Here is a 13425-nt window from a genome sequence, read left to right as displayed (position 1 = left end):
CCACCAATAGTGCTCTCCTCCATGAATATACAGTACCTATTCCTATTTTATTGCAACTTGGTGGACATCCCTGCTAGCTGTGGGAGCAAGTGCCATAGTTTAGCTATGCACTGAGTTCAACAATGTGCTCTGGAGCTGGTGTGCCTGAATACCAATAGATGCTTCATAGAATCCTAGAATACTGAAGTTGGAAGAGACCTCAGATGTCATCCAGTCCAGCCCCCTGCAATGCAGAAATCTCTACTAACGCAACCCTGGCAGATGGCCATCCAACCTCTGCTTAAAAACAGCCAAGGAAGGAGAGTCCACAACCTCCTGAGGGAGACCATACACGTAAGTGCTCTGAAAAAAGATTAGAGGCAACATGAAAGAAATTTATAAAAGTACACAAGGCATGAAGAAAGGGGATAGGACCACAATACGGCTTAGGACCGCAATACCTCAAGGACCGCCTCTTTCAATATGAACCTACCCTGAGATCATCTTTGTTATGTATTCCGTGGTCTGCGTTTGCCTGAGTTTGGGTCTGAACTAAGGATTTTGAGCTCCTGTGTTCTTCTTCTATACATGACGTCCAAGCACAGAACATTTCAGGATTTGGGCCTCTGCCATTGGCCCTTGAACTCTGAGTCGTGATTCGCAGCTTGGAAGTTTAGACAGCCAATCATGTCAGGAGTGGGAGTGGCCCAGGTTTCCAGAAATGTATATAAGCAGTTGCTTTGCCCCTGTTACCCAGTGATGTAGTTCAATAAAGGGTTCTTGCTGTTATCACTGAATCGTGCCTTGTGGGAACACACCTACACTTCAATCTTCTGAGGCCCTCCTTCGTGTGCCTCCTCCTTGAGAGGTGCGGAGGGTGGCAACATGAGAACAGGCCTTTTCCGTAGCGGCTCCCCATCTGTGGAATGCTCTCCCCAGGAAGTTTGCCTGGCACCTTCATCATACACCTTTAGGTGCCAGGCAAAAATGTTCCCTTTTAACCAGGCCTTTGTCGACCTGGTTGACATCCAACGCCTTTTTATAATGTGTTTTTTGGTGGGCTAATGAGTTGTTGTTTTTATTTTTATTATATATTTTGTGGTTTTATATCTTGATTTTATTCTGTGAACCACCCTGAGACCCCCGGGGTATAGGGCAGTATATAAATTCTAAGGAGGAGGAGGAGGAGGAGGAGGGAAAAGTTTTCTGCCTTTCTCATACCACTGGAATGCATGGACATCCCATGAAGCTGAATATTGGAAGATTCAGGACAGATAAAAGAAAGTGCTTTTGCAGATAGTAAAGGTAAAGGGACCCCTGACCATTAGGTCCAGTCGTGACCAACTCTGGGTTGCAGCGCTCATCTCGCGTTATTGGCCGAGGGAGCCGGCGTACAGGTTCCAGGTCATGTGGCCAGCATGACAAAGCCGCTTCTGGCGAACCAGAGCAGCACATGGAAACATCGTTTACCTTCCCGCGGAGCAGTACCTATTTATCTACTTGCACTTTGATGTGCTTTCGAACTGCTAGGTTGGCAGAAGCTGGGACCGAGCTCACCCCGTCGCGGGGATTCGAACCACCGACCTTCTGATCGGGAAGCCCTAGGCTCTGTGGTTTAACCCACAGCGCCATCCAACGTCCCATGCTTTTGCATATAGCGCATAGCTAAACCATGGGGACTCACTCCCAAATTCGAGGAGGAGGAGACTATCAATGGGTATTAGCTAATATGGCTCTGTTCTGCCTCCCCAGTTGGAGGCAGCGATGCTTCTTGAATACCAGATGCCTGGAAAGCACAGGAGGGGAGAGGGCTCCTGTGTTCGAATCCTGCTTGGTCTAACCATGAGAACAGGATGCTGGGCTAGATGAGCTATTGGGCCTGGTCCAGCAGGCTCTTCTTATGATAGCTTCCATCATCTTTGACCATTGCCCACACACTGGTCAAGAGGGCAGCTGTTTGGGGAAGGGCTGAGTTCGAGTGCCATAGAGTGTGGGCAACTGCCTTCACAAGGAGAGAGGTCCGCCTCTGAATGTGACTTTGCCGCCAAAACCTGCTCCCATTTCCTGAGCTTGAAGGTTATGTTCCTCCTGCAGTTTAATGCTTTTCCTCTCAACCAAGGGGGGCTTAAAAAAAAGAACCAGGGGGGGGGGGAACCCAGAACACCTTCTTCTCTTTCAAACCATGAAAGCTGATGCTATCATGATTTTCTTCTTGCAAGGCTTGTGATTTTTGGAGGCCATTAATAATACAATGAATCTCCTGAGACCAGCAATAAAACCATGAAAAGTTGGCAAGTCTGCTCACTCCGAGGGTGGTCTTGTTAAAAAATTTACCAGACAGGGAGGAAAGCTGCTGGCATTTGGAGTGGGAAGCAGGGAAGAGGAGGAGGAAGAGAAAGGCCCAGGTTTGCCAGAAAGCGGTGCTGAAATCTGCAAAAAGCAGAAAAAGGAGAATGGAAGGATTTGCCTGATGGGACCAGGGTAGCAATTGAGACCCAGAGCCCTCGAAGTGGAGGGACCAAGCACAGCATAGCCCAATAAAGGATTCCAACACCAATCTTGGCCTGGATTAGGTAGGCACATAGTTAAACCATGGAACTCACTGCCACAGGAGGCCGTAATAGTCCCTAAACTACATGGTTTTAAAAGAAGATTAGACAGATTCATGGAGGGCTATGGATGGATGCTAGCCATCTTCGCTATATTGGAGGCAGCAATGCTTCCGAATATCAGTAGCTCGAAACCACAGGAGGGGACCGTGTGCCGCCCTTGGGCTTGAATCCTGCTCCAGAGGGCAGGGCCTGAACCAAAGGATTCAAAATACAAGAAAGCTGATTCTGACTAGGAAGAACTTCCTGAGGGTAAAAACTGTTCAGCAGTGCCAATGGACTTTCTCGGAAGGTGGCTGGCTGCCCTTCATTGGAAGTTTTTAACTGAGTTTAACTGGTGTGGCTGCATTATTATTATTATTATTATTATTATTATTATTATTTATACCCCGCCCATCTGGCTGGATTTCCCCCGGCCACTCTGAGCGGCTCCCAACAGAATATTAAAACACAGAATAAAAACATCAAAAACATTAAATACTTCCTAAGCAAGGGCTGCCTTCAGATGTCTTCTAAAAGTCAGGTAGTGGTTTATTTCCTTGACATCTGATGGGAGGGTGTTCCACAGGGTGGGTGCCACCACCGAGAAGGCCCTCTGCCTGGTTCCCTCTCATTTCGCTTCTCACGGTGGAGGAACCACCAGAAGGCCCTTGGAGCTGGACCTCAGTGTCCGGGCAGAACGATGGGAGTGGAGACGCTCTTTCAGGTCTACTGGGCCGAGGCCATTTAGGGCTTTCAAGGTCAGCAGCAACACTTTGAATTGTGCTCGGAAACATCCAGGGAGCATTGCTGCCTCCAGATGTGGCAGAGAAGAGCCATCATGCTAAGTAGCCACGGATAGCATCCTCCACGAATTTGTCCAGCCCTATTTTAAAGCCATCCGAGTTTGTGGCCATCGCTTCCTCCCAGGAGGACAAATAAGAGGAGAGACCGGTGACTTGTTTGCAGGCAACGGATTCCACTGTTAGGTCACTTCCCAACAAGCCGTTGATGGAACGTCCATCCTGACTTTTGTTTGCAGGGAAATTAGGCAGCCTTTTAAAAATAAGTTTTTATTGGAGATTTTCTTGCATTACAAAAAATAAGCAAGGAAAGCCCTGTCGGACATTCGGCTTCCAAAAAATAGTTCGCAAACTGGAACAGTCACGTCTGGGTTTGCGGCATTTGGAAGCCAAGACGTTCGAGAACTAAGCTGTTCAAAAACAGAGGTACGACTGTATCTTATTCTTTGGTAGATTTATAAAAAGGAAAGCACACACTAATAAATTGATTTTATAGAAAAGGGCAAGATTAGATGCGGACGCACAAAGCATTTTGTTTTGTTTTTAAATCAAGACTCTTTCTGCTCTGCTTTGCTCCCTCTTTCTCCCTGCCCAAGGTCGTCCTGCTCTCTGTCATAGAATCATAGAATCATAGAATCATAGAGTTGGAAGAGACCACAAGGGCCATCCAGTCCAACCCCCTGCCAAGCAGGAAACACCACCAAAGCATTCTTGACATGTGGCTGTCAAGCCTCTGCTTAAAGACCTCCAAAGAAGGAGACTCCACCACACTCCTTGGTAGCAAATTCCACTGCCGAACAGCTCTTACTATCAGGAAGTTCTTTCTAATGTTTAGGTGGAATCTTCTTTCTTGAAGTTTGAATCCATTGCTCCGTGTCCGCTTCTCTGGAGCAGCAGAAAACAATCTTTCTCCCTCCTCCATATGACATCCTTTCATATATTTGAACATGGCTATCATATCACCCCTTAACCTTCTCTTCTCCAGGCTAAACATACCCAGCTCCCTAAGCCGTTCCTCATAAGGCATCGTTCCCAGGCCTGTCTTCCCCTTAGAGCTGGTATATCCCACCAGACAGGATCTCGGTGGCTGCAGCCTATCTCCGCCCCCCCCCCAGCCATGCAAGAATCTCAGCTCAAGCATCCATGGCAGATGGCCATCCAACTTCTGCTTAAAACCCTCCAAGGAAGGAGAGTCCACCACCTCCTCTCTTCCGCTATCGAACTGCTGTTACTGCAAAGCACAAGAGGACATTTCCCTGTTCGCAGGGCGCTTACAATCTATAATGAGACCCAGGGGAGGTGAAAGGGGAAGGGGGACAGAGAGGAGCCTATACGGTTTTGGTGCCACGCAGGGCATGGGGCGGCGGGATGGGGAATTTAATTGTGATCTCCAGATTTGGAGGAGCTTCACAATGCCATGGTAATCTAATCATAGAATCATAGAGTTGGAAGAGACCCCAAGGGCCATCCAGTCCAACCCCCCTGCCAAGCAGGAAACACCATCAAAGCATTCCTGACATATGCCTGTCAAGCCTCTGCTTAAAGACCTCCAAAGAAGGAGACTCCACCACACTCCTTGGCAGCAAATTCCACTGCCGAACAGCTCTTACTGTCAGGAAGTTCTTCCTAATGTTTAGGTGGAATCTTCTTTCTTGTAGTTTGAATCCATTGCTCCGTGTCCGCTTCTCTGGACCAGCAGAAAACAATCTTTCTCCCTCCTCCATATGACATCCTTTTATATAATTGAACATGGCTATCATATCACCCCTTAACCTTCTCTTCTCCAGGCTAAACATACCCAGCTCCCTAAGTCGTTCCTCATAAGGCATCGTTTCCAGGCCTTTGACCATTTTGGTTGCCCTCCACTGGACACGTTCCAGCTTGTCAGTATCCTTCTTGAACTGTGGTGCCCAGAACTGGACACAGTACTCCAGGTGAGGTCTGACCAGAGCAGAATACAGTGGTACTATTACTTCCCTTGATCTAGATGCTATACTCCTATTGATGCAGCCCAGAATTGCATTGGCTTTTTTAGCTGCTGCATCACACTGCTGACTCATGTCAAGTTTGTGGTCTACCAAGACTCCTACGTCCTTTTCACATGTACTGCTCTCAAGCCAGGTGTCACCCATCCTGTATTTGTGCCTTTCATTTTTTTTGCCCAAGTGTAGTACCTTACATTTCTCCTTGTTAAAATTCATCTGATGCTTTGAAATGGCTTTGAGCAGTCGGAGAACGAGGTGCAGGAAACACTCCGAGAGGTTAAAAGGCTTTTGCAGTTGCCCGTCCCTAATTGGCTCATCTTTGCTGAGTAAGTCTGATGTTCAAGGCTTTTGCTGGACCTCGGCCAAGGAGTGACACGGGCAGTGGGAAATGTTTTTGGGTTTGCTGAATAGAGAGACCTTGTGAGTGCAGAGAGTGCCTCGGGGGATCCCCTGCTCTCTCCTCTGACTCCGCTTTTTGCTGAGGTGTCTGCGAGGTGTTCGATAATCTTTGGCTGTGCATCTCTCGACAGCCTTCGCTTCCAGGCACTCGGATGCCTGCTTCGGTCATCATTAGCAGCAAAGCCAGGAAAGGCTGAGCAAAGCTGGAGACAAACCCTTGTTGGCAGTTAATTAGGTCCAGCTCCACAACAGATTGGAAGGGACCCCAAGGGTCATCTGGTCCACCCCCCCCCCCTGCATGGAGGAACCCTGAGCAGCTTCCAGGATCCGGACGCAGAGCTTCGCCCTTGCCATTGCTGGAGCCTGTTTCTGGGGGTGGCAGATCATCTAATGAAGGACATAAGAATATAAGGCAGGATGGCTGGATGAGGCCAATGACCCATCTAGTCTAGCACCCTGTTCTCACAGGGGCCAAGCAGATGCCCAAATTGGAAGCCTGCAAGCAGGTCCTTGGGTGGCCCTCTGCTTGGGATTCCTGCATTGCAGGGGGGTTGGGCTAGATGACCCTTGGGGTCCCATCCAACTCTGCAATTCTTTGAGTTCATGATTCTGTGACCTGAGCACACCACCAACTCTCCCCTCCTGTGGTTTCCAGCTACTGGTGTTGAGTAGCGACTGTGGATGGGGAGCATAGCCACCAAACATAAGAGGATCCTGCTGGATCCGGCCAAAGGGAGCCCATTTAGTCCAGCATTCTGGTCTCCCAGGGGCCAAGCAGATGCCTGTGGGGAATTCAGAAGCAGGATCTGAGCACAGCAGCAAATATCCCCTCCTGTGACTTCCTGGTATTCAGGGGCATTGTTGCCTCCAACTTTGGAGATAGCCTCTGTCATGGCTAGTAGCTATGAATAGCCCTCTCCTCCTCCATAAATTTGGTCCTTGGCACACAGGAATTCCCTGTTCTATATACCTACCATATTTGTTCCATGAAGCAACAGGGCTTGTAGGAGTTCTAAAAGGAACCCCAGTTTCAGGACAAGATTCAACTGAGATAAAAGAAAGTTAAACCATGGAACTCCCTGCCACTGGAGGCAGGGACGGCCACCAACCTGGATGGCTTTAAAAGAGGATGGGACAAATTCATGAATGAGGAGAGGGCAACTGATGGTTGCTAGCCAGGATGGCTCTGCTCTGCCTCCACAGTCAGAGGCTGCAATTCTCTGAAGCCCAGTTACTGGAAACTTAGAATCATAGAATCGTAGAGTTGGAAGAGACCATAAGGGCCATCCAGTCCAACCCCCTGCCAAGCAGGAAACACCATCAAAGCATTCTTGACATATGCCTGTCAAGCCTCTGCTTAAAGACCTCCAAAGAAGGAGACTCCACCACACTCCTTGGTAGCAAATTCCACTGCCGAACAGCTCTTACTGTCAGGAAGTTCTTCCTAATGTTTAGGTGGAGGGGAGAACTTCAGGAGGGGAGGGTTGCTCTTGTGCTCAGGTGGTGCTTGCTGGTTTCCCACTTCAGCCACTGTGAGAGCAGGACACTAGACTAGATGGGCCATTGGCCTGATCCAGTCAGGCTCTTCTGGTGCTCTCATGTTCTGAGTCTTCTTCAAGGGCAGCGCCACACAGAACCCTTTACCCTACTACAGTATATGCCCTGCTATTTTTCTAGGAAAAGAGACGGCGGAACTCTCCATGAACTTGCTCTCTTTTCATGGCAATGGCGCCCACCTGAGAGATTCGGAAACTGAGTTCCGGTGAGTTCTGGCTGAATAAAAAGCCCTGAGTATGTGCCTTGTGTTAGCATTTGTCGCCCGGGCCAGTTGTGAGACTGCCCAGGGCAGGGACAAAGCCAGTGCACACATGCCCGGCTACTGGTGCAATCAAATGTGTGATTGTTCCCAGCATGAAGAACAACACACACAAGCCATTGGATGAGGCTAAACTGCTTTATTGTGGCAAAATGCTGAGTCTGTCTCTGTTTGCCCAGCTCAGACATTCAGAGCTGTTTAGCATGGCTGCCTCTCTCTAGCATAGCAGGCAGTGAAGAAAGAACAAAGGAACAACAGTTCCACTTCAGGAACATACACAGTAGACGAACATCCTGTCTACGTCACTTCCACTCTGTGGGAATGAAAACACATACAGTCATATCATAGAATCTTAGAATCATGGAGTTGGAAGAGACCACAAGGGCCATCCAGTCCAACGCCCTGCCAAGCAGGAAACACCATCAAAGCATTCTTGACATATGCCTGTCAAGCCTCTGCTTAAAGACCTCCAAAGAAGGAGACTCCACCACACTCCTTGGTAGCAAATTCCACTGCCGAACAGCTCTTACTGTCAGGAAGTTCTTCCTAATGTTTAGGTGGAATCTTCTTTCTTGTAGTTTGAATCCATTGCTCTGTGTCCACTTCTCTGGAGCAGCAGAAAACAATCTTTCTCCCTCCTCTATATGACATCCTTTTCTATATTTGAACAATAATCCTATGACTGCGGGACAGGGAATGAACCTCAACACCTTGTTGCGTGCCGAGGTACCAAGACTTCCCACCAAATAATTTCACACATCACACGGAAATTAAGTTTTGGTTTTTGGCATTAATTTTGGCCACAGCTTTTTTTAAACACAACTGAATGTGAGTGGTTGCTTAGGCATTGGTTCCCATGCCATCTGTCCCCCGCCTGGGACAGATCTGACTCCCCTAGCGTACTGGGGAAGTCAAGATAGGTAAGCACCCTCTGAGAGAGGCTGGGGCAGGGCACCACACCCTATGACCTCTCCCCCAGTTGCTCCCCGAGGCTCATGCGCGGTCCTAGCCCTTTGCGGGGGTACGGACAAACATGTGGAGCCCCAGGATTCCTTTAACGGAATACCCCTAAAGGCAGAAGCAATTTTGAGGGGCAGGCCCAGCCAAATCCTTACCCCTCCACCATCCAATTTGAACCAATGCCTAACCGCCAACCTTACAAGTTGTGACATTTTGCTATGTAGTAGGCAAAAACCACAAGGCACCAGCCAATCAGCCAAGTGGCAAAATTCCTACTAGGCCCCCGCAGCAATACGGACGACCCCATGACAGGCACAGCAACGTCAAGCGCAGCAAAAAAAACCCCCTAAATATAGGGAGGGAGGGAGGGAGGGAGGGAGATCCGTTGCAAGCACCCAAAAGCGAAAGCGCAATCTGCTTGCACCCATATATAGGCTGGGGCTGTCAATCAAAATTAGCAACATAACATTCTCCCCAGCAAGAAACCCTCAGTGGCCATCCAAACTGACCCGCCCCTACTGACCAGGAAAGGTCTTGTTAACCCTTCCGCAACCCATGCTCTCCCTAAGGGGAGAACCTTCTTTGTACACATTACATGCAAAATTCAGAGAAGTGGAATTTGAAGGATGCAATTTCCCCCAAAGAGAGTGTGGATTTGGCAGATTTGCCTCTAAATGCTAACCGGATCAAATTTCTCCCCCACCTAACACCCATTTCCCTCTCTCTCTTTTTTTTTTGGGGGGGGGGTGTCTTTTACCATACGCTGAAGAAGACCCTGTTAGCATTTGGTGTCTCTTTCGATTGACTTAAAAAAATCTTCTAGTGATGCATTTCCCCCCCTTGTTTGTTGATGCTTTGCTGGTTTTATGATTTTTATTTATTTATTTTTAGGTGTGTGTGTGGGGGGGCTTTTCTCCAGTTGGAACTCGCCAGAATTCAGTTCTGGCCCCTCTCAGGGGGATGCCATTGCCATTATATGAGAACAAGGGAGGTGTTTATGGTGAGTTCTGGCACTTCTTTTTCTAGAAAAATAGCGCTGGTGTGTGTTATTATTATTATTATTACTGTATTATCTTTTTTTTAAAATGGTATCAGCTACCTTGGGCAGCCTGGGTCCAGAGCAAAAATGCAAGGTAAAAAGAATCAATTGATTAATTGATTAATACTTTCCTGGTGCATGAAAGAGAGAAAATGGCAAGTCAGGGTTAATAATGAATAAATCGTTCTAAGGCAGACTCAACAGTTTTCAGAGCAAAAAAATGCTACTTCAGCTACTGAGAAATAATGCAATTTAAATGCACTATACTTGAAAGTGAATAAAAAAGGATGAAGGTGAAATCTTGAAGCTAAGGAGATGAAAGGCAGCAGATCTCTATCAATCTATCTATCAATCCACAGCCAACAGATTCTAAGAAGCTCCTACAAAGTGATGTGTTTCTTGTGGAGAGAATGAACTTTGGATTGTAAGCTCATCTGGGCAGGGATCTGCCCTGTCAAATGCTATGCATCCTGACAGCTCATCAAGTCAGTTGGAACTCCCTGCCTGTTGACATTAAGCAGGAGCCTTCGCTGTACTTATTTTGCCGCCTCCAAAAACCATTCTTGTTTAGATAAGCCCAGTGCTCCCCCCCCTAAAAAAAACCTTTAGGGGTACTCTCATTTTCCTACTCATATTGAAATACTGTCCCTTAATGAGGCCAAACTTAGATTCACAAAATCTTTAGGGGTATGCGTACCCCTGCGTCCACCCCAGAAAGAAAAAAAACACTGAACAAGCCACCCCAGATATTTAGAAAGCTGACACACGTTTCAAATCTGTTTTTATTCTATTCGACCTTTTTGAAAGTCTTAAATTGTTGTTATTGATGATTTTATCATCTTTTTCTGTAAACTGTTTTGAGGTGTGTGTGTTTTAAGAATCAAGTGGCCTACAAATTTTATGTTTTCTTAAAATAAAAACAAGCAGAGAGCCTTGCAAAACACTGTCTCTCTCATGCGTACTTTTGCAACCTGAAGTGGTGCAGAGTCTAGAGTTTGATGCAGAATCTTGCTTTTATCCCAGCCTCGCAGCTATGCCGACTGTGGGAAGGCAAATCTCTTTCCACTCCTGACAGGTGCTCATTGCCACCTACCTCTGTGACCCGTCCAAAAGAGTTATGAGGTTGTGGCCAGAGTCTGGCCCCGTCACATCGCTCAATGTTGCACTGGGCCAATGGTCCACAGAGTAGTCTCTGTCCCGGCTTAATCCAGCCCACTGGGCACACGTTGGCTATGATTTAGCTCTTTCAAAGCCACCAGATTAATACCTCGCATCTCGTGTTTTATTGCCGTTGAAGTAAAATATTGCACTGAGCCGTAAAGAGCCATTAAAAGGAAGGCTATATATAGCACAGGGTTTTATGAGGAGTCATTGCACAGGCATTCTGGATGTGGAGTGGCTTGTTTCTTTTCGCACTGACTCAGAGGAACGGGATTCGTAGCGACCTGCCCTGCTGGGCTGAGGGCTGGCTGGCAACCATTCACTTCTATGGCAGGAAGGGGCCTGTAGGCCACAGATGCTCTGCCTCCACAGATGGAGCGGAGGCTGCATTGCTTCTGAATACCAGTTGCTGGAAAATGCAGAGAGGGAGAGGGCTCTTGTGCTCAGGTCCTGCTTGCTGGTCTCCTGCGAGCATCTGCTCAGCCCCTGTAAGTACAGGCTGCTGGATTGGGTGGGCCATTGGCCTGATCCAGAAGGCACTTCCATACCCTCCAAGTGTCCCGATCTTCTGCATTGCAGAGGGTTGGACCAGATGAGCCTTGGTGTCCCTTGTTTTATAGCATGTTGTTGTTGTTGTTGTTTAGTCATGTCCGACTCTTCGTGACCCCATGGACCAGAGCACACCAGGCACTCCTGTGTATTGTAGTATAAACACTGACAAATGGGAAACACTGGCCTTTGAGTGCTCCAATTGGAGAACAGCCTTTACCAAAGGCGTCATGGGCTTTGAAGACACTCGAACTCAGGACGCAAGGGAGAAAGGTGCTAAGAGGAAGGCACGCTTGGCAAATCCACACCGTGATCAACTCCCGCCCAGAAACCAACATCCCCACTGTGGAAGGACGTGTGGATCCAGAATTGGCCTCCACAGTCACTTATGGACCAACTGTTAAGACCATGTTTATGGAAGACAATCTTACTCGGCTGCGAGTGATTGCCAAAGAAGAAGAAAGTGTTCCTTGGTGTCCCGTCCAACTCTAGAATTATTGGATTCTACCAGTATGACCTTTGACCTTTTTCGAAGCTACCAACATGAGTTTGACCAAACTGCGGGAGGCAGTGGAAGACAGGAGTGCCTGGCGTGCTATGGTCCATGGGGTCACAAAGAGTCGGACACGACTAAACGACTAAACAACAACAAAAATGACCTTTGAGGTCCCTTTTATGATTCTGTGTATCACAGGGGCAGTAAATGGACCTGTCTGCTTCATTCCCTTCCACCCTTAAGTTCTATCAATGGGTTTAATGGGGGGAAAGGAGGGATTCCCAGTTCTAGGTTTTTTAAAAACTTGGGCTTTGAGTGGGGATCTGTCCCTTTAAATGCCTGGTGCCCAATCTGTGGCAAGAGAAATGGTCGTCCTCTGCCTTTCCATAAATCCTCGGGTCATAAAAATGTAGAGTAAATGATGGGGCTTGAGATGCAGGGAATTGTTTCCCATTTGTAGCAACATCGTTATTTTATTTTTTTATTTAAAAAATCATCCTTCCGGTGAGTCAGGTGGTTTCCCTTCCTCATCTCCAGAGAGAGAGACGGGCGTGACTTGATTTCTGCATTTAACAAACACCCATCAGGATGAAAAACCAAAAAAAAAGCCCATTTCCTGCAGACATAATGTGGAGAATTAAAGGCAGGATGGCATGTTGCAGAAATCAGAGCGGAAACAGGGTAACCTCTTCGTTGCGTTCTCTGTTAAAAACTGTTACACTAGAGATGAATGAGGCGGTCCAGCTGACTTTTGCTTTGAGGTACTTGAACTTCTTCACCAAAGCCACACCATTGTCTTCTACAGTTACCCTCAGTATGCCTGCAGGTGTCCCACTAGTTGTTGAATATAAGATAGCAGACATGGGACACTTGAAATATTATTTGGCTCCGAAGATTGAAGATCAAGAAGAATCTTAAGAATTTGGTGGGAAGAATCAGGGTTTTGTGAAAGAAGAACCTCTTCTGGAAGCCTGCTCACCATTCTGTCTTGGTGCATGGAATTATCATATATGCACTTTGGTCCAATAGTAGATTGTTGTTGTTGTTTAGTCGTTTAGTCGTGTCCGACTCTTCGTGACCCCATGGACCATAGCACGCCAGGCACTCCTGTCTTGCACTGCCTCCCGCAGTTTGGTCAAACCAATAGTAGATATCTCTGTGTAAATACTTTTTTCACTTGTTTTGCAAATCCCTCCCTCTCCCTCCCCATATCTTTTCTACCTTGTTTTTATAGCTAACCCTTTACTCCAGAAAGGAAGTACAGTATTTAAAAAGACAAGGAGGTTCTGTGGCAATCTCTTCACAGTGAGGCTGCTGTTAAAACATTTATCTCTCTATTCTATTTACTCTCTCTATTATAAAGGACCTGCAAGGTGACTAACAGCCATATCCATAAAACAAGAGAAATCTGATTTTTAAAAATGCAACAAAACAGCCAAATTCCGGAAACTCCATTGAGCAGAGCAGCAGAGCATAAGCATCATGCCAGGGAGCAGAAACTACGTATTAGATTTCCAGGCGATGTAGTATTTTGCTTCTTGTTCAGCCTGGTGAGCCACCGTCAAATGAGGGACCACCTGGATGTCTGAGGGAAAGATGTTCCTTAGGCTGAGGTGAGGGCAAAACAGAGAAAGCCTTATCTCACAGAAA

This window comes from Zootoca vivipara, chromosome 1 (genome assembly GCF_963506605.1).
Source record: "Zootoca vivipara chromosome 1, rZooViv1.1, whole genome shotgun sequence".
Taxonomy (NCBI): Eukaryota; Metazoa; Chordata; class Lepidosauria; order Squamata; family Lacertidae; genus Zootoca; species Zootoca vivipara.
This window is presented reverse-complemented; position numbering follows the sequence as displayed.